This window comes from Squalius cephalus (assembly GCF_949319135.1).
Source record: "Squalius cephalus genome assembly, chromosome: 7".
Taxonomy (NCBI): Eukaryota; Metazoa; Chordata; class Actinopteri; order Cypriniformes; family Leuciscidae; genus Squalius; species Squalius cephalus.
The window spans coordinates 41088765-41111170 of NC_137128.1; the positions used below are offsets into that span (position 1 = coordinate 41088765).

General features: G+C 36.9%; 2 long non-coding RNA genes across 2 annotated transcripts; both read right to left on the reverse strand.

Annotated features, from left to right (window-relative positions):
- Positions 1 to 1181: 1181 nt before the first annotated feature.
- Positions 1182 to 2229, reverse strand: LOC307162267. Its single transcript, XR_013821888.1, has 4 exons — positions 2099 to 2229; positions 1850 to 1943; positions 1641 to 1759; positions 1182 to 1537 (listed from the first exon to the last, which is right to left on the reverse strand). It is a non-coding gene; the product is annotated as an uncharacterized lncRNA (long non-coding RNA).
- Positions 2230 to 2544: 315 nt separating this feature from the next.
- LOC307162268 lies at positions 2545 to 3876 on the reverse strand. The gene is made up of 4 exons (XR_013821889.1): positions 3822 to 3876; positions 3672 to 3732; positions 2791 to 2909; positions 2545 to 2671 (listed from the first exon to the last, which is right to left on the reverse strand). It is a non-coding gene; the product is annotated as an uncharacterized lncRNA (long non-coding RNA).
- Between the last annotated feature and the right edge of the window lie 18530 nt (positions 3877 to 22406).

Consider the following 22406-nt stretch of genomic DNA (forward strand, 5'->3'; position numbering starts at 1 on the left):
AAAGCCTATAAATCCTAAATGAAAACATGGAACTTCACAAAAATTGGTCAGCCTATGTGTCATAACATCATTAACAAGCATGCAAAATTTTATGGAGATCGGACGATAGGTGGCGCTATAACTGTTAAAAAGCTTTAAAACCATATATTTCCTATGGTATGTTGCCTGTATTGGCTGTAAATGGTCTTTTCCATCTCTGATCATATAATTTTCATATCATAATGTTCAAAACTAGTGCAATACAATTCTCTGGACTCACTAGATCAATAATTGTCTGAAAAAGTTTAACTACTTCATTTGGATAGCTATAATAGGTTCACTTCAAAATGTAGCCTTTACCAAGTGTCCCCGAAAGCCTATATCTCTTTAATGAATGACTCAGACCTTCTTAAAAACAAGTCAGAACATGTGAAATATCACTCTGAACATGCATGAAAATTTTCAGACAGATCAGACAAAATTTGCCTCTATAACAGTTAAAAAGGTGAAAATGATATGATTATAATGGCATGTTAAGCCAATAAGTGGTATTTTACTGCCCCCTGCTGTTCAAAATAGTCATTTTGTCATATTGTTCTATAATTTATATTTAGACTTTATAAAATCACTATTTTAACATTTACAATTACATTTAGTCAAAATCCATCTGTTAAAGTATTAGTATTGACAGTTTGATCACATCATACATTTCAAATGTCTGCATCTACAACACTGCATGAAAATTGGGATTTCCGACCCCGTAAACGGCCGTAAATCTCCCTAATTTTCGGCAGTTAACGACAATTTACAGCCTGTGAACGTCGCGTTCGTCTGTGCCGAATATTGTCGGAAACGAACCATGACGTATGCAGAGCGCTCGCGCCGGAGGTGTGAATGGCTCTAATTACCATATGAATAGCAGCTCCCGCCAGAGAAAGGCTTGAATTTCCTCACTCACTATTGGTTGAACCCACGTGGTTTAAACAAGAAAAATCACTCGTGATTGGTTGGCAGATCTGTTACTATTGGTCACCCTCGCTCATTATAAATTCAAAAAATTATAATATTCATATAAATTAAATATAAATTATTTTTTTATATTCATAATATGCTATTCTGTGGTATATTCATGTCATTGTTAACCTATCGACTACTACACTATTACCATCAAGGACATGAATTTATAAAGGAAAGGAAAATTTGCCAGGGACATGCTGTTTATTCAAAGAAAGAGCTTTATAGCACAAACACAAAACAATACACCTATGTACAAAGCATAGATCATCTGCACACACAACATATTGGAAGCTCAGTGTCTGTTTTCATCTTCGGAGCTGTAGGTGACTAGCGGCGCTCTCTCTGAATTCGATCCACTTTGAAAACGTCTGTGGTGTGTTGCCCTGTATTTAGGAGTCGCCTCTAATCTCGACTGCAGCGTAGCACAGAGCTCTGTGAGCTCCTGGCTGGTGGTTGAACTTCATCGGACATCAGATCTATGGTGGCGCACTTCCAAATGCCCACGTCATCCTCACCTAGCACACCGTCTCGCTTCTAGCAGCTGTAAAAACAATACAGACAATCAGTACTGTGATGCACTGTGTATGGATACAAAACATCTATTAATGCACATGAAAAATAGTCACATTGACTAAAAATCTTACCCTCTTTCTTCTCGCCCGACTCCGAGCTGAACTCTTCACAGCTTCGGTCTGCAATGCCAGATCTGGTTGTTTGTACCTGAAGCTCCTGCGTGCTGTCTCGTAGTATGTCTTACAGGCAGCTGGAAAACAATTAAATGAGAGTGATATGAATAAAAACAACACAAGTCACAGTAAAATGAAACAAGGAGAAAACAGTAAAAGTTACTTACAATGTCGTCATGATCAGCGTCATGAAAATCTGGACTTGCAGACATGGCTCCGAGTAAATGTGAGGTTACGCCCTCGTTATGAGGCGAGGTTACTCTGTGGAAACATGTATGATTAAGATCGTAAACTATAACGGATCTATTTTCAAGAGAATGAAAGAATATTCTTTGAATCTTACCTTTAAAATGTTTGTAAGTTTATATGAAAGTAAAAAAATAAAAGAATGTAAGATTCTTTTTTTATTTTTTTACCTTGATCCAGTTCGTAGCGCCCACAATTTGTCTCAGAGTTGTGAAGATGGCATACTGCTTCCTGTAAATTACAGGATTATTTACATTAAACAAATAATAGCCATCAGCCATCATTATGAGGTGATGTTACTCTGTGGAAACAAAATGTATGATTAAGATCAGTATCTATAACGGATCTATTTTCTTATACAAGAGAATGAAAGCATATTCTTTGAATCTTACCTTTAAAATGTTTGTAAGCTTTTATGAAAGTAAAAAAAATAAAAGAATGCAAGATTCTTTTTTTTTTTAACCTTGCTCCAGTTCGTAGCGCCCACAATTTGTCTCAGAGTTGAGAAGATGGCATACTGCTTCCTGTAAATTACAGGATTATTTACAAGTCGACTCTAATCTCGACTGCAGCGTGGTACAGAGCTCGGTGAGCTCCTGGCTGCGAAAGGACGGAGGTCGCACAATCCATCCAGACATCCCGCCGACGATGCCGTCTTCCTCATCAGACATCAGGTCTATGGTAGCACACTTCCGAAGGCCCACTTCATCCTCAGCTAGCACACTCTGTCTCGCTTCTAGCAGCTGTAAAAACCAATAAAGATAATCAATACTGCGCAATACACTGCGTATGGACAACACACATCTATTAATGCACCTGAAAAATAGTCACATTGAGCAAAAACTAATCTAATAAATCGTACCGTCTTTCTTATCGCTCGACTCCGAGCTGAATTCACCACAGCTTCCGCCTGCAATGCAAGATCTGGTTGTTTGTACCTGAAGCTCCTGCGCACTGTCGTGTAATATGTCTTAAAGGCAGCTGGAAAACAATTAATTGAGAGTGATATTAATAAGAACAACATAAGTCACAGTAAAATTAATAAGAACAACATAAGTCACAGTAATATTAAACAATAAAGGAGAAAAAATGCAACCGGGTGAAATTCAAGAAATACACACCGGAAGCAAACTATGCTTTTTGAAATTGGGGTTTTATTCTGACTGCTGTTTAAAATAAGTGACAGCGGTCAATGGAAGCACAATTAAACACATAAAAGTCTGATTAAGAAAAAAGTTTGCCTTGTTCGAAGAGATTTCACAAGAAAAAAAAATAGATTTCACTAGTTAAACAAAAAAACAACAAAAAAAAAGAAATTGTAGAAACAGTTTACAGTAAATTTGAAGATGACAATCAAATGTCACAAAAAGCTTAACCAGTGGATCAATGCCCAAATCCACAGAATACTTAACTCAATTCAAACTGAAATGCAGTGTAATACATTGCAACTGGTCAGATTTAAATTGATTTCTCCAAACCAAAATACGTTACAATTAAATATGATAACACAAACTGGAATACGGCAGTGGCTGAGGTAACGTTAGGCCTAAGTTACAAGAGAAATAAAAGCACTTTAACAAAGCCACAACCCACGTTTAATCATGCCATGCGGAACCAGAAATATGCATTTAACCATTAAGTTATACTGTATAAATCACAGAATATAGATTCAACTAATTAACAGATTTATCAAATAAACATGCCATCAGAAAATTTCCCCCATAAACCATGAAACGTACATACCCAATCCTTTACCGTCCGATCACCACGAGGTTCACTCGTCACACATGCGCTCCAAATAAATCTATAAACAAAAATGTACACATCAAATGTTCTTTTAACTTCGCTTCACAACTTATTTGTGCATATTAAAGATATTGGAGTAATATTTACCAAGAAAGAAGAACGTATAACACAGAATCCGCTCGATGCACGCACCGTCATGGAGCTCTCCTGAACAGTGTAAAATGGCGTCTCTGGTCGCGCGCACGCGTCCAGCACAAGTGAATAGTAGCGCGAGAAGAGAAGGATTTCTTAAAGGGGCCACACACATTTTTAATGCAAAATAGAAACGAGGTATATTTACACTACTACTAGGCCAGAAAAGTAACAAAAAAGTTACTTACACACAATATTGTCATTATCAGCATCATGTCAATTGATCTAAGTAAAAATATATGCACAGAATTGAGAAAATAGTATTTAGCCTATAGAGATAAATTGTGGCCTATCACAGGACAAACATGTGAATGTTCACGGTACATTTTATGCAAACAACTCTAATCGTAGTTGTAACTCTATATGTACAGTAGGCATAATTCTTGTCATTGCGTGTGTGTATGCAGCATGAGTCAAATACAATCTTCTGTTTGTGTTGTATTATGCACAGTGGTTGGGCTCTAAGAGATTGTGATGCTGTTTGCATGGAATGCACATTTTACCTTTGTGGCAAAGCCTGATTGAAATTACTTGTTGAAATAAATGGTTTTGTGTCTTTTTTACATAACATTGGCTATTGCTAATGACACATAGTAACTAATCTAGCTACTTTCATTAAATATATCAATTTAAGCTAAAGTCTATAATTAGGCTTTACTGAGCCTGATCTATTAATACCAGAGATTTTCTTAGAATTAAGTAAATACCTTTTAGAAAAATGTTACCTGGGGTCTCACCGGGACACGCAAATATGAGTCGATCACCCCTATTTTATTCAAACTCCACTGGCTACCTGTCACATTCAGGATTGATTTAAAAAATTTACTATTTGTGTATAAAGCTCTTAACAAACCGGCCCCCAATATCTGACCAATCTCCTCTGCCCGTACACTCCATCTCGTACTTTGAGATCCAGTGATCACTGTGTTCTCATCGTGCCCAGATCCAGACTTAAAAAATGAGGCGACTGCACTTTTGCGACTGCAGGCCCAAAACTTTGGAACAGTCTACCCCTCTATATCAGACTAGCTCCCTCAATTTCCATCTTCAAAACATCCTTGAAAACTTATTTATTTTCTCTTGCTTTTAATACCCCTTGACTATGATACAACTATGGCCTTTTTTTTTTTTTTTTTTTTTTTTTTTTATTGTCCTGTTTCTGCCCTGCATTTTATCTATTGCCCTGTACAGCACTTTGGTCAGCCTTGGCTGTTTTTAATTGTGCGTTATAAATAAATATTGTATTGTATTGTAATTTTTTTTAGAATTAAGTTAATACCTTTTAGTCACCTGGGATAAAACTCCCCCTGCTACCCTCATTTGCATTTGTAAAGCTCACAGCAGTCTCATTTATGTTAAAGCATTAGAGGGAGGGGGGTCATGGGGCAAGCAAGTCCCACGTCAATTTCCGACAATTTCCGACAGTTTGCAGTGTTGCCTGTAAATTGCCGTTTGCAGTCGTAAACCTGAACTTTCACGACAATCTACAGCGCCGGTAACTGTCGAAAATCCCACTTTTCATGCAGTGCAACATAATGTGTGTGTGTAGTCTTAGGTTTCTGAATAAATTCTGAATCATCTGATTAATAGCTTGCAAAGACTTTGTGAAATGTTTATAGACCATTCAAATATATTTTCATAATGACATATCCCAATAGCATTGAAAAAACAACAACAACATTTGTCTTTGTGTGTGTGTGTGTGTGTGTGTGTGTGTGTGTGTGTGTGTGTGTGTGTGTGTAAACATGCATTATGAAGTTAAAATGGAAAAACTGGTTTGCTTTAGTGCAGAAAAATGGTGAAAATCAAGAAGTTTAAAGTGAAAGTGAGCCAATAAGTGGTCTTCTACTGCCCTCTGCTGGCCATTCTACTTATTAATGAAGTCTACTCACATATGCTTTTGCATTCATTAGACACTAAAAATCACTTATATAACAATAAAACACTAAAAAATCACTTATATAACAATTACTATTGTAGCACAATCATATTTTGTCAGTTTATCACTTCATTTTTACTGATACTTCACATAATTGCTAGCAATGTGGTAAATCATGGTAAATCACACTAAAAACATGGTAAATCATAATAAATAATACTAGAATGTGGTGTATCAAGGTAAATCATACTACAATCCTGGTACATCAATCTAGAACATGGTATATCATGGTACATCATGCTAGAACATGGTAAATCATGGTAAACTATGCTAGAACAGGGTAAATCATGGTAAGCCATGATAAATCATAATAAACTATGGTAAATCATGTTAGAATGTGGTATATCATGGTAAATCATGCTAGAACATGGTAAATCATGGTAAACTATGCTAGAACAGGGTAAATCATGGTAAACTATGATAAATCATGGTAAACTATGATAAATCATGATAAACTATGGTAATCCATGCTAGAATCACAGTAAACAATGGTAAATCATACTAGAATGTAGTATATCATGGTAAATTATGCTAGAATATGGCAAATCATGCTAGAATCATAGTAAATAATACTAGAATGTGCTAAATTGTTGTGGGAGGAGCCTATTTTACTAAAATGGCTATAACTCAAGAAGTAAATGAGATATCTTCACCAAACTCAGTACACATGTGTATGGGTTCAATTTGAGGTCACAGTAAACAATTTTATGGAGATCGGACCATAGCTGGCGCTATAACTGTTAAAAAGCTTTAAAACCATATATATCCCATGGTAAATTGCCTGTATTGGCTGTAAATGGTCTTTTCCATCTATTATGTCAGTGGTTACAAGCTTGCTAAATAAATCTTAATAACTTTTGATGCTTTTGTGCTTAAATGCCTTAAAGGCCTTAACTGCTTGAACCCCGATAAATGCTGCTTGCAGCTTTAATTATTATTAGGGGTTCAAGCACGAAGTGCTGAAACCCTATTGTAATTGTAAGGATTTTTATTATTATTATTATTATTCTTCTCCGCTAAAACGCATCGTGCAGCCCAAACCGTAAGAGCTGGAACTTTGAAACTTTGACAGATGGTAGTACAAAAATCGAGGAAAGGTTCAGAGATTATGACCCCGATTGGCCCATAGGTGGCGCTATAACAACCAAAAGCGCGAAACTGCTCATAACTCCTAGACCGTATGTCGTAGACTCAAGTGTCTTATATCATTGGAAAGCTGGACGCCTGACGAACAAAACGTATATCTCCGATTTCATTTCCGCCATGATAGATTTTCCGCCATTTTGAATTTTGTCAAAAATCTATTTTTGCGAACTAGTCCCTGGTTTTTTGCCCGATTGGAACCAAACTAATGCAGAAATGTTCTCTGGAGACTGAATATCAATAATTATCGAAAAAAAGTGGAAATTTCGATTCACGGTCACTAAGGGGCGCCAAAACGTACGTTGTGGGAGGGGCCTATTTTACTAAAATGGCTGTAACTCCCGATGTAAATGAGGTATCTTCACCAAACTTGGTACACATGTGTATGAGCTTACTCTGGGGTCACAGTAAAAAAATCGCGACGATTGGCCTCATGGTGGCGCTATAAAATGAAAAAAACATAAAACAGGCTATAACCACCTGACCGTTAGTCCGATTGACTTGAAAATTGGTATGCAGTGTCTTGGTCCAAGGTGCCATGTATGTGTATGAGGACATTTGCGTATCTCAAAAAACATGGCCGCCATTGGCCAATGAAATTTTAACACCTATTAGACAAGGTTAACGGAGGCCGATCGGAACGAAACTCAATGGGCATGTTCGGCTCATGGCCCTAAAGGTCTGTAAGAATTTTGAAAGAAATTGGCCACTAGTTGGCGCTAACGAGTTTTACGGCTCTGTAATCACGTGGTGTTACAAATATCCACACAATATGCATATCATTTGATAGATCTCCTCATCCTGAACAACTTTGCCTCAAGAACCATTGCTGTCAATCAAACTGTTCATTAATTATTCATTAATATGTTAAAAAACTACTTTTGCGAACTAGTCCTAGGTTTTTTGCCCGATCGGAACCAGACCAGTCTAGGACAATTCTCTGGACTCTCTAGATCAATAATTATCAAAAAAAAGTTGAACTTTTGCATTTGGATGGCTGTAATAGGGTCATTTATAAAATGGGCGTGGCAAAATACACTAAAAACCCTATAAATCCTAAATAAAAACTCAGAACTTCACAAAAATTGGTCAGCATATGTGACATAACATCATTAACAAGCATGAAAAATTCTATGGAGATCGGACGATAGGTGGCGCTATAACTGTTAAAAAGCTTTAAAATCATATATTTCCTATGGTAAACTGCCTGTATTGGCTGTAAATGGTCTTTTCCATCTCTGATCATATAATTTTCATATCATAATGTTCAAAACTAGTGCAATACAATTCTCTGGACTCACTAGATCAATAATTGTCAGAAAAAGTTGAACTACTTCATTTGGATAGCTATAATAGGTTCACTTCAAAATCTGGCCTTTACCAAGTGTCCCCGAAAGCCTATATCTCTTTAATCAATGCTCAGACCTTCTTAAAAACAAGTCAGAACGTGTGAAATATTACCCTGAACTAGCATGAAAATTTTCAGACAGATCGGACAAAATTTGCCTCTATAACAGTTAAAAAGGTGAAAATGATATGAATTAATGGCATGTTAAGCCAATAAGTGGTATTTTACTGCCCCCTGCTGTTTAAAATAGTAATTTTCTCATATTGGTATTGGTATCAGCCATGGTAAATCATGATAAATGATGGTGTGTGTGTGTGTGTGTGTGTGTGTGTGTGTGTGTGTGTGTGTGTGTGTGTGTGTGTGTGTGTGTGTGTGTGTGTGTGGTACAAATATAACAAAGGTTTTATTTTCCAACATGAAAACAAACATAACAGAGTGCTAGTGCACAAACAATAACCGACAATGATAATGGATGAGAGGGGAACTTAAATACACAGATCAAGACAAGGACAACAGGTGACGGTTATGATGATGAGGAGCAGGTGATGATGAGGAGGGTGATGAGGAGCAGGTGCAGGTGATGACGACAGATGGTGAATGTGATGAAGACAGAAGGTGAATGTGATGAAGGTGAATGTGACACTAATATCACTGAAACATTTGTGTGTGTGTGTGTGTGTGTGTGTGTGTGTGTGTGTGTGTGTGTGTGTGTGTGTGTGTGTGTAGCATTCGTGTGTGTAGCATATGTAGCAAGTATGCATTATTGAGTTAACATGGAAACACTGGTTTGCTTTAGTGCAGAAAACTGGTCAAAATCATGAGGTTTAAAGTGAAAGTGAGCCAATAAGTGGTCTTCTACTGCCCTCTGCTGGCCATTCTACTTATTAATTAAATTTTTCCACATGTGCTTGCATTTATACTTGAATACACACTAAAAATCACTTATATAGCAATAACTATTATAACACAATCATATTTTGTCAGTGTTAATCACTTTATTTGCACTGACACTTCAAATAATTGCTAGTAATGTGGTAAATCATGGTAAATCATGGTTAACTATGCTGTGTGTGTGTGTGTGTGTGTGTGTGTGTGTGTGTGTGTGTGTGTGTGTGTGTGTGTGTGTGTGTGTGTGTGTGTGTAAGCATGCATTGAGTTAACATGGATAAACTGGTTTGCTTTAGTGCAGAAAACTGGTTTAAAGTGAAAGTGAGCCAATAAGTGGTCTTCTACTGCCCTCTGCTGGCCATTCTACTTATTAATGAAATATTTCAACATGTGCTTGCATTCATACTTGAATACACACTAAAAAAATCACTTATATAGCAATAACTATTATAACACAATCATATTTTGTCAGTGTTAATCACTTTATTTGCACTGACACTTCAAATAATTGCTAGTAATGTGATAAATCAGGCTAGAAACATGGTAAATCAAAGTAAATAATACTAGATTGTCGTTTATCTCCTGGTAAATAATACTAGAACGTGGTATATCATGGTAAATCATGGTTAACTATGCTGTGTGTGTATGTGTGTGTGTGTGTGTGTGTGTGTGTGTGTGTGTGTGTGTGTGTGTGTGTGTGTGTGTGTGTGTGTGTGTGTGTGTGTAAGCATGCATTGAGTTAACATGGAAAAACTGGTTTGCTTTAGTGCAGAAAACTGGTTTAAAGTGAAAGTGAGCCAATAAGTGGTCTTCTAGTGCCCTCTGCTGGCCATTCTACTTAATAATGAAATATTTTACAAGTGCTTTTGCATTCATACTTGGACACACACTAAAAATCACGTATATAACTAACTATTATAACACAATAATATTTTGTCAGTGTTCATCACCTCATTTGCACTGACACTTCACATAATTGCTAGTAATGTGGTTAATCATGCTAGAAACATTGTAAATCATAGTAAATAATACTGAAATGAGGTGTATCAAGGTAAATCATGCTAGAATCCTAATAAATCATTCTGGAACATGGTATATGATAGTAAATCATGCTAGAATCATATTAAATAATTCTAGAATGTGGCAAATCGTTGTGGGAGGAGCCTATTTTACTCAAATGGCTATAACTCAAGAAGTAAATGAGATATCTTCACCAAACTCAGTACACATGTGTATGGGTTCAATTTGAGGTCACAGTAAACAATTTTATGGAGATCGGACCATAGGTGGCGCTATAACTGTTAAAAAGCTTTAAAACCATATATATCCCATGGCAAATTGCCTGTATTGGCTGTAAATGGTCTTTTCCATCTATTATGTCAGTGGTTACATGCTTGCTAAATAAATCTTAATAACTTTTGATGCTTTTGTGCTTAAATGCCTTAAAGGCCTTAACTGCTTGAACCCCGATAAATGCTGCTTGCAGCTTTAATTATTATTATTATTCTTCTGCCGTAAAACGCATCGTGCAGCCCAAACCGTAAGGGCTAGAGCATTGAAACTTTGCCAGATGGTAGTACAAAAATCGAGGAGAGGTTCAGAGATTATGACCCCGATTGGCCCATAGGTGGCGCTATAGCAACCAAAAGCGCGAAACTGCTCATAACTCCTAGACCGTATGTCGCAGACTCAAGTGTCTTATATCATTGGAAAGCTGGACGCCTGACGAACAAAACGTATATCTCCGATTTCATTTCCGTCATGATAGATTTTCCGCCATTTTGAATTTTGTCGAAAATCTACTTTTGCGAACTAGTCCCTGGTTTTTTGCCCGATCGGAGCCAAACCAGTGCAGAAATGTTCTCTGGAGTCTGAAGATCAATAATTATCGAAAAAATGTTGAAATTTCGATTCATGGACGCTAGGGGGCGCAAAATAATCGTTGTGGGAGGAGCCTATTTTACTAAAATGGCTATAACTTAAAAAGTAAATAAGATAGCTTCACCAAACTCGGTACACATGTGTATGGGTTCATTCTGGGGTCACAGTAAAAAAATCGCGACGATTGAACACTAGGTGGCGCTATAACATGAAAAAAACATGAAAAGGGCTATAACCACCTGACCGTTAGTCCGATTGACTTGAAAATTGGTATGCAGTGTCTTGGTCCAAGGTGCCATGTATGTCTATGAGGACATTGGCGTATCTCAAAAAACATGGCCGCCATTGGCCAATGAAGTTGAGCACCTATTAGACAAGGTTAACGGAGGCCGATCGGAACGAAACTCGATGGGCATGTTCGACTCATGGCCCTAGAGGTCTGTAAGAATTTTGAAAGAAATCGGCCACTAGTTGGCGCTAACGAGTTTTTTGGCTCTGTAATCACGTGGTGTTACACTTATCGTCACAAAAAGCATATCATTTGATATATCTGCTCATGCTGAACAACTTTGCCTCAAGAACCATTTCTGTCAATCAAACCGTTCATTAAATATTCATGAATATGTCTAAAACCTACTTTTGCGAACTAGTCCTAGGTTTTTTGCCCGATCGGAACCAGACCAGTCTAGGACAATTCTCTGGACTCTCTAGATCAATAATTATCAAAAAAAAGTTGAACTTTTGCATTTGGATGGCTGTAATAGGATCATTTATAAAATGGGCATGGAAAAATACATTAAAAAGCCTATAAATCCTAAATAAAAACCCAGAACTTCACAAAAATTGGTGAACTTATGTGACATAACATCATTAACAAGCATGCAAAATTTCATGGAGATCGGACGATAGGTGGCGCTATAACTGTTAAAAATCTTTAAAACCATATATTTCCTATGGTAAACTGCCTGTATTGACTGTAAATGGTCTTTTCCATCTCTGAATATATAATTTTCATATCATAATGTTAAAAACTAGTGCAATACAATTCTCTGGACTCACTAGAACAATAATTGTCAGAAAAAGTTGAACTACTTCATTTGGATAGCTATAATAGGTTCACTTCAAAATGTGGCCTTTACCAAGTGTCCCCGAAAGCCTATATCTCTTTAATGAATGTTCAAACCTTCTTAAAAACAAGTCAGAACATGTGAAATATCACTCTGAACATGCATGAAAATTTTCAGACAGATCTGACAAAATTTGCCTCTATAACAGTTAAAAAGGTGAAAATGATATGAATATAATGACATATTAAGCCAAGAAGTGGTATTTTACTGCCCCCTGCTGTTTAAAATAGTCATGTTGTCATATTGTTCTATAATTTATATTTAGACTTTATAAAATCACTATTTTAACATTTACAATTACATTTAGTCAAAAATCCATCTGTTAAATTATTAGTATTGACAGTTTGATCACATCATATATTTCAAATGTCTGTATCTACAATATAATGTGTGTGTGTAGTCTTAGGTTTCTGAATAAATTCTGAATGATCTGATTAATAGCTTACAAAGACTTTGTGAAATGTTTATAGACCATTCAAATATATTTTCATAATGACATATCCCAATAGCATTGAAAAAACAACATTTGTCTTGTGTGTGTGTGTGTGTGTGTGTGTGTGTGTGTGTGTGTTAACATGCATTATGGATTTAAAATGGAAAAACTGGTTTGCTTTAGTGCAGAAAAATGGTGAAAATCAAGAAGTTTAAAGTGAAAGTGAGCCAATATGTGGTCTTCTACTGCCCTCTGCTGACCATTCTACTTATTAATGTCTACCCACATATGTTTTTGCATTCATTAGACACTAAAAATCACTTATATAACAATAAAACACTAAAAAATCACTTATATAACAATTACTATTGTAGCACAATCATATTTTGTCAGAGTTTATCACTTCATTTTTACTGATACTTCACATAATTGCTAGCAATGTGGTAAATCATGGTTAAATCACACTAAAAACATGGTAAATCAATAAATGATACTAGAATGTGGTGTATCAAGGTAAATCATACTACAATCCTGGTACATCATTCTAGAACATAGTATATCATGGTACATCATGCTAGAACATGGTAAATCATGGTAAACTATGCTAGAACAGGGTAAATCATGGTAAGCCATGATAAATCATAATAAACTATGGTAAATCATGTTAGAATGTGGTATATCATGGTAAATCATGCTAGAACATGGTAAATCATGGTAAACTATGCTAGAACAGGGTAAATCATGGTAAACTAGGATAAATCATGATAAACTATGGTAATCCATGCTAGAATCACAGTAAACAATGGTAAATCATACTAGAATGTAGTATATCATGGTAAATTATGCTAGAATATGGCAAATCATGCTAGAATCATAGTAAATAATACTAGAATGTGCTAAATTGTTGTGGGAGGAGCCTATTTTACTAAAATGGCTATAACTCAAGAAGTAAATGAGATATCTTCACCAAACTCAGTACACATGTGTATGGGTTCAATTTGAGGTCACAGTAAACAATTCTATGGAGATCGGACCATAGGTGGCGCTATAACTGTTAAAAAGCTTTAAAACCATATATATCCCATGGTAAACTGCCTGTATTGGCTGTAAATGGTCTTTTCCATCTATTATGTCCGTGGTTACATGCTTGCTAAATAAATCTTAACTTTTGATGCTTTTGTGCTTAAATGCTTAAAAGGCTTTAACTGCTTGAACCCCGATAAATGCTGCTTGCAGCTTTAATTATTATTATTATTCTTCCCTAAAACGCATCGTGCAGCCAAAACCGTAAGGCCTAGAGACGTGATACTTGGTCAAATGGTAGTAGTATTGCTCGCTACTCAGATACACGGACTTAGCCAAATCGGCCCATAGGTGGCGCTACAGCAACCAAAAGCGCGAAACTGCTCAGAACTCCTAGACCGTATGTCGTAGACTCAAGTGTCTTATATCATTGGGAAGCTGGATGCCTGACGAACAAAACGTATATCTCCGATTTCATTTCCGCCATGATAGATTTTCCGCCATTTTGAATTTTGCCAAAAACCTACTTTTGCGAACTAGTCCTAGGTTTTTCGCCCGATCGGAACCAAACCAGTACAGAAATGTTCTCTGGAGTCTGAATATCAATAATTATCGAAAAAAAGTTGAAATTTCGATTCACGGACGCTAAGGGGCGCCAAAACGTATGTTGTGGGAGGGGCCTATTTTACTAAAATGGCTATAACTCCAGAAGTAAATGAGGTATCTTCACCAAACTCGGTACACATGTGTAAGAGGTCAATCTGAGGTCACAGTAAAAAAATCGCGGCGATTGGCCACATGGTGGCGCTATAACTTGAAAAAAACATAAAACAGGCTTTAACCACCTGACCGTTAGTCCGATTGACTTGAAAATTGGTATGCAGTGTCTTGGCCCAAGGTGTCATGTATGTCTATGAGGACATTGGTGTATCTCAAAAAACATGGCCGCCATCGGCCAATGAAGTTTGAGCACCTATTAGACAAGGTTAACGGAGGCCGATCGGAACGAAACTCGATGGGCATGTTCAACTCATAGCCCTAGAGGTCTGTAAGAATTTTGAAAGAAATCGGCCACTAGTTGGCGCTAACGAGTTTTACGGCTCTGTAATCACGTGGTGTTACACTTATTGTCACAAAATGCATATCATTTGATAGATCTGCTCATGCTGAACAACATTGCCTCAAGAACCATAGCTGTCAATCAAATCGTTCATTAATTATTCGCGAATATGTTAAAAACCTACTTTTGCGAACTAGTCCCTGGTTTTTCGCCCGATCGGAACCAGACCAGTCTAGGACAATTCTCTGGACTCTCTAGATCAATAATTATCGAAAAAAAGTTGAACTTTTGAATTTTTCGTATGGCTATAATTGGGTCATAAAGAAAATGGGCGTGGCAAAATGCACTCAAAAGCTTATAAATCCTAAACGAAAACTCAGAACTTCACGAAAATTGGTGAGCATATGTGCCATAATATTCTAAACAAGCATGCCAAATTTCATGTTGATCGGACCATAGGTGGCGCTATAACTGTTAAAAAGGTTTGAAATCCAGGAGTAATCCAAGATGGCAGCACTGTGTTTGTCTTGTCTGATCTTCTGATCTACAGTCTTCTTTTGATTTGTTTAGATGTTGAGAGTTTTATTCCAAGAAGGCGTTTAAAATGTGGGCTCCTTCTTGAATTGAGTCTGGAATAAGTCAGATTTGTTTTAACGGACTTTGAGCTACTTATAATCTGCTTGGTGTTGGGTGAAGCGTGCCTACCTGTTAACGTTACTCTACCCTGGGTCGTCATCCACCTCGCTTTCGCTTTCGCTTTGGGAAGCGGTTGCGTTATACGACGGTGAATCGGAAAGTTGGCTGTCCGGTTTTGCGCGGGGTGAAGCGTGCTTACCTGTTGCACAATTCCGGCTTGACGTCTCATCACCACGTTGTTGCTTTGGAAAGCATCGGCGTTAAACAACAGCACGGAAAGGCACGGCATCTACTTGAAGAACCCTCGGATTCATAGATCATCTTGGCGGTGGGGATTATAGCAGTCAAGGTCGGTGATGTTTCTTGCCTTATCTAAACTCTCCAGCTGCTGATTGCCTGTAAACAAGACTCATATCTTCCACAATATTGCTCTGCTCGTTGCCCTTTTGTCGGGGTCGTGGAGCTGTCCGAGCGAGCTTAATTTGTCTCGGATTTAGTCTGAACGATTTTGACTTCAAACGCTGGTAATATGAAGGTGTTGCTTTTTTGCACGGTAATCTTCATGCTTGGACTATGGGACACACCAATAAAAACGGAAGAAAAAGCGATTCATTTGTCGCGTCTCCATATGCTTCTTCCATCCAAATGTACGGACATTATTTTTATATTCCGGGCGGTCAGTAATTCCGCGTTAATGGACACAAGGACAAAAAACTCACTCATCTTTACTCTCATCCCTAAGATCTCTCTATCGGACTCTAGAAATGATCAATGTAGTATAACATCAAAAAATGTAAGGCAGCGATATCTGATAATGTTGCTGCTTTTGTTGGCCGGTATTAATCCAAATCCTGGTCCAGCGGGAATTGTTTCAACTCCTTTAGATTTTTCAAATAGATCAGGCCTTGGCATTGTACATCTAAATGTTCGTAGCCTGTTGCCAAAATTAGATCAGGTACAAATATGGGCCAAGACGACTAAAGCAGATGTTTTGGTTATCTCTGAGACGTGGCTTAAAAAATCAATCTCAAGCCATGATATTGCATTAGAAGGGTATAATGTGTTTCGAGCTGATCGTAAAAGTAAAGGGGGTGGAGTTGCAATGTACATTAAATCAAACTATCATGCAACTGTTCTTAAATCAGTCTCTTTCCCTAAACAGTTTGACTTATTGGCCATTGACCTGGAATATGGAAAGGATTGTCATCTATGTATAGTAGGTTGTTATAGACCACCAGCAGCTATTAGTGATGCTCTCACCTCATTGTCAGATGTCCTAACTGACCTACTTTCTAAAGATCTTGTACTATTGGGTGATTTGAATTGGAACTGGCTGACTTCAAATTCAGATCAGTTCAAAGCATATTGTGATTCTGTGAATTTCACTCAACTCATTGAATCACCAACACGGCCAAATCATAAGAACTTAAGCAAGTCCACTTTAATAGATCTTATACTAACAAATAAACCCCATAAATATACCTATTCAGGGGTTTTCCCTGATGATGTCAGTGATCATTGCACTATAGCGGTTATAAGAAATTGTAAAATTCCCAAAGTAAAACCTAGAATTATTATAAAAAGGAACTTTAAATTGTTTGATATTCAGGGGTTTCTGCATGAGTTGTTTACATCTGACTGGGACAGACTGTTTTTATTACCTGATGTGTCCATTGCATGGCAGTATTTTCACACTTTATTCATGAAGATTGTGAATAGACATGCACCTGTTAAGATTTTTAGAGTAAAAGGCCGCGATAATCCATGGTTCTCAAATGAATTATCTGAACTCCTTCATGAAAGAAATTTGGCTTGGGCCACTGCGAGGAATTCAGATACAGAAAGAGACTGGGTAGCATTCAGAGTATTGAGAAACAAATGCACAGCTCTTGTACGCAGATCTAAATCTGAATACTATCTAAAAGAAACCTCACAAAATCTGAATAATCCTATAAAATTTTGGAAAACCATCAAATCACTTTCACCTTCCACGTTATCTAATGATTTTCCTGACCAAATTTTAGTAAAAGATAGTCTCATTAATAATAAGACGGATATGGTAAATATTTTCAATAAGCACTTTATTTCTTCAAGTTCTATTTATAAAGAAATTCCTGTGAGCGTTATACCAAATCCATCTCTTCTGAGAGAAGATAGTCCGATTTTTAATTTTTCTCCAATTTCAAGAAGTGAGGTTTTAAAAGGTTTAAAAAATTTAGACATCAAGAAGTCTGCAGGGCCTGATGAAATTGAGCCATATTTTCTGAAATTAGCTGCTGAGATCATTGCTGGCCCATTAGCTTATATTTTTAATTTATCATTGGAACAGAATATTGTTCCTGATGTTTGGAAATCTGCTTTGGTTGTACCCCTGTTGAAAGGCGGTGATCCAATCATATTAAATAACTATAGACCGATTTCGAAGCTATCAGCTGTGGCTAAAATTTTAGAATCTATTGTTACCGAACAACTAAAGGAATTTTTAATTAACAATAGCATTTTATCTAGGTTTCAGTCCGGTTTCAGAAAAAATCATAGTACAGTAACTGCCACAATGAAAGTTTTAAATGACATTACCTGCGCCTTAGATACTGGAAGATCATGTGCTGCAATGTTTATTGATTTGACTAAAGCTTTTGATACGGTCAATCATGGTATTCTGTTGTCGCGTTTACATTGTATTGGTCTTTCTGAAAACGCATTAGGTTGGATTAGGAACTATTTAAAGAATAGGTGTCAAAGAGTGCAAATTAAGGGGTCTATTTCTGATAAGCTCATCATTGAATCTGGTGTGCCACAGGGGTCCATTTTGGGTCCCCTGTTGTTTACATTATATATTAACAATCTTGGTGATAATCTATCAGACGCAAGTATTCATTTATATGCCGACGATACCATTATTTATTGTTTTGCATCTTCTATTGACAATTGCATTTTAAAGTTGCAGAAAGCATTTGATTTAGTTCAGCGTAACCTATTTTCTCTAAAATTAGTCCTGAATGATAAGAAAACAAAATACATGGTATTTTCTAGGAAACACAAGCCTGATTCTTCTCCACCACCTCTTTACACTCTGCAAGGTAATTCTATAGAACTGGTCTCCTCTTACAAATATTTAGGGTTTGTGTTGGAAGAGGACTTATCATTCAAGTTACATGTTAAACAACTGTTGTCTAAGTTAAGGCTACAGCTGGGGTTTTATTTTCGAAATAGTGCATGTTTTTCACAGTCAGCCAAGAGAAAGTTGGTGGAATCTACCTTCTTACCTATCTTAGATTATGGAGATGTTTTTTACAGAAATACCACTAAAGCTCTCTTACAATCATTAGACTCTGTTTATCACTCTGCTCTAAGATTTATAACTTGCACAAAATATCACACTCATCATTGTGCACTGTATGAAATGGTAGGTTGGCCTTCACTTCACATAAGAAGGTACAAGCATTGGCTCATACTTGTGTACAAGGCATTAGTCGGCCAGCTTCCTCAATATATGAATAGTTTAATAACTTTTAATAGTCAAGGGTATAATCTACGTTCAAGTAGATATATTCTTTTAAATGTTCCTTTAATGAAGACAGAGTTTGGAAAAACTGCTTTTATTTATAGCGCATCAGCTGCTTGGAATGAGATCCAAAGATCATTGAAACTTGATGTACTTATTTCAATTAATGAGTTCAAGTTATATCTCAACCAAACATTCAAATCTGTCTGCACTTGCTCTTAACGTTTAGTCTTGTTTTATTGCTGTATATGTGTGTGTTGTGTAACTTGTTTTATGTAGTTATGTATATTGTGTGCTGCTACCTTGGCCAGGGCTCACTTGTAAATGAGATATTTATCTCAATGTGATTATTTCCCTGGTTAAATAAAGGTTTAAAAAAAAAAAAAAAAAACAAAAAAAAAAAAAAAAAAAAAAAAACCATATATTTCCTATGGTAAATTGCCTGTATTGGCTGTAAATGGACTTTTCCATCTATTATTTCAGTGGTTAAAAGCTTTCTAAATAAAACTTAATGTCTTAAATGCTTATGTGCTTAAAGGCCTTAAATGCTTGAACCCCGATAAATGCTGCTTGCAGCTTTAATTAGGGGTTCAAGCATGAAATGCTGAAACCCTATTGTAATTGTGCTGATTTTTAGGGGTTCAAGCACGAAGTGCTGAAACCCTATTGTAATTGCCCTGATTTTTATTAGGGGTTCAAGCACGAAGTGCTGAAACCCTATTGTAATTGCCCTGATTTTTATTAGGGGTTCAAGCACGAAGTGCTGAAACCCTATTGTAATTGTAAGGATTTTTATTATTATTATTATTATTCTTCTCCGCTAAAACGCATCGTGCAGCCCAAACCGTAAGAGCTGGAACTTTGAAACTTTGACAGATGGTAGTACAAAAATCGAGGAAAGGTTCAGAGATTATGACCCCGATTGGCCCATAGGTGGCGCTATAACAACCAAAAGCGCGAAACTGCTCATAACTCCTAGACCGTATGTCGTAGACTCAAGTGTCTTATATCATTGGAAAGCTGGACGCCTGACGAACAAAACGTATATCTCCGATTTCATTTCCGCCATGATAGATTTTCCGCCATTTTGAATTTTGTCAAAAATCTATTTTTGCGAACTAGTCCCTGGTTTTTTGCCCGATTGGAACCAAACTAATGCAGAAATGTTCTCTGGAGACTGAATATCAATAATTATCGAAAAAAAGTGGAAATTTCGATTCACGGTCACTAAGGGGCGCCAAAACGTACGTTGTGGGAGGGGCCTATTTTACTAAAATGGCTGTAACTCCCGATGTAAATGAGGTATCTTCACCAAACTTGGTACACATGTGTATGAGCTTACTCTGGGGTCACAGTAAAAAAATCGCGACGATTGGCCTCATGGTGGCGCTATAAAATGAAAAAAACATAAAACAGGCTATAACCACCTGACCGTTAGTCCGATTGACTTGAAAATTGGTATGCAGTGTCTTGGTCCAAGGTGCCATGTATGTGTATGAGGACATTTGCGTATCTCAAAAAACATGGCCGCCATTGGCCAATGAAATTTTAACACCTATTAGACAAGGTTAACGGAGGCCGATCGGAACGAAACTCAATGGGCATGTTCGGCTCATGGCCCTAAAGGTCTGTAAGAATTTTGAAAGAAATTGGCCACTAGTTGGCGCTAACGAGTTTTACGGCTCTGTAATCACGTGGTGTTACAAATATCCACACAATATGCATATCATTTGATAGATCTCCTCATCCTGAACAACTTTGCCTCAAGAACCATTGCTGTCAATCAAACTGTTCATTAATTATTCATTAATATGTTAAAAAACTACTTTTGCGAACTAGTCCTAGGTTTTTTGCCCGATCGGAACCAGACCAGTCTAGGACAATTCTCTGGACTCTCTAGATCAATAATTATCAAAAAAAAGTTGAACTTTTGCATTTGGATGGCTGTAATAGGGTCATTTATAAAATGGGCGTGGCAAAATACACTAAAAACCCTATAAATCCTAAATAAAAACTCAGAACTTCACAAAAATTGGTCAGCATATGTGACATAACATCATTAACAAGCATGAAAAATTCTATGGAGATCGGACGATAGGTGGCGCTATAACTGTTAAAAAGCTTTAAAATCATATATTTCCTATGGTAAACTGCCTGTATTGGCTGTAAATGGTCTTTTCCATCTCTGATCATATAATTTTCATATCATAATGTTCAAAACTAGTGCAATACAATTCTCTGGACTCACTAGATCAATAATTGTCAGAAAAAGTTGAACTACTTCATTTGGATAGCTATAATAGGTTCACTTCAAAATCTGGCCTTTACCAAGTGTCCCCGAAAGCCTATATCTCTTTAATCAATGCTCAGACCTTCTTAAAAACAAGTCAGAACGTGTGAAATATTACCCTGAACTAGCATGAAAATTTTCAGACAGATCGGACAAAATTTGCCTCTATAACAGTTAAAAAGGTGAAAATGATATGAATTAATGGCATGTTAAGCCAATAAGTGGTATTTTACTGCCCCCTGCTGTTTAAAATAGTAATTTTCTCATATTGGTATTGGTATCAGCCATGGTAAATCATGATAAATGATGGTGTGTGTGTGTGTGTGTGTGTGTGTGTGTGTGTGTGTGTGTGTGTGTGTGTGTGTGTGTGTGTGTGTGTGTGTGTGTGTGGTACAAATATAACAAAGGTTTTATTTTCCAACATGAAAACAAACATAACAGAGTGCTAGTGCACAAACAATAACCGACAATGATAATGGATGAGAGGGGAACTTAAATACACAGATCAAGACAAGGACAACAGGTGACGGTTATGATGATGAGGAGCAGGTGATGATGAGGAGGGTGATGAGGAGCAGGTGCAGGTGATGACGACAGATGGTGAATGTGATGAAGACAGAAGGTGAATGTGATGAAGGTGAATGTGACACTAATATCACTGAAACATTTGTGTGTGTGTGTGTGTGTGTGTGTGTGTGTGTGTGTGTGTGTGTGTGTGTGTGTGTGTGTGTGTGTAGCATTCGTGTGTGTAGCATATGTAGCAAGTATGCATTATTGAGTTAACATGGAAACACTGGTTTGCTTTAGTGCAGAAAACTGGTCAAAATCATGAGGTTTAAAGTGAAAGTGAGCCAATAAGTGGTCTTCTACTGCCCTCTGCTGGCCATTCTACTTATTAATTAAATTTTTCCACATGTGCTTGCATTTATACTTGAATACACACTAAAAATCACTTATATAGCAATAACTATTATAACACAATCATATTTTGTCAGTGTTAATCACTTTATTTGCACTGACACTTCAAATAATTGCTAGTAATGTGGTAAATCATGGTAAATCATGGTTAACTATGCTGTGTGTGTGTGTGTGTGTGTGTGTGTGTGTGTGTGTGTGTGTGTGTGTGTGTGTGTGTGTGTGTGTAAGCATGCATTGAGTTAACATGGATAAACTGGTTTGCTTTAGTGCAGAAAACTGGTTTAAAGTGAAAGTGAGCCAATAAGTGGTCTTCTACTGCCCTCTGCTGGCCATTCTACTTATTAATGAA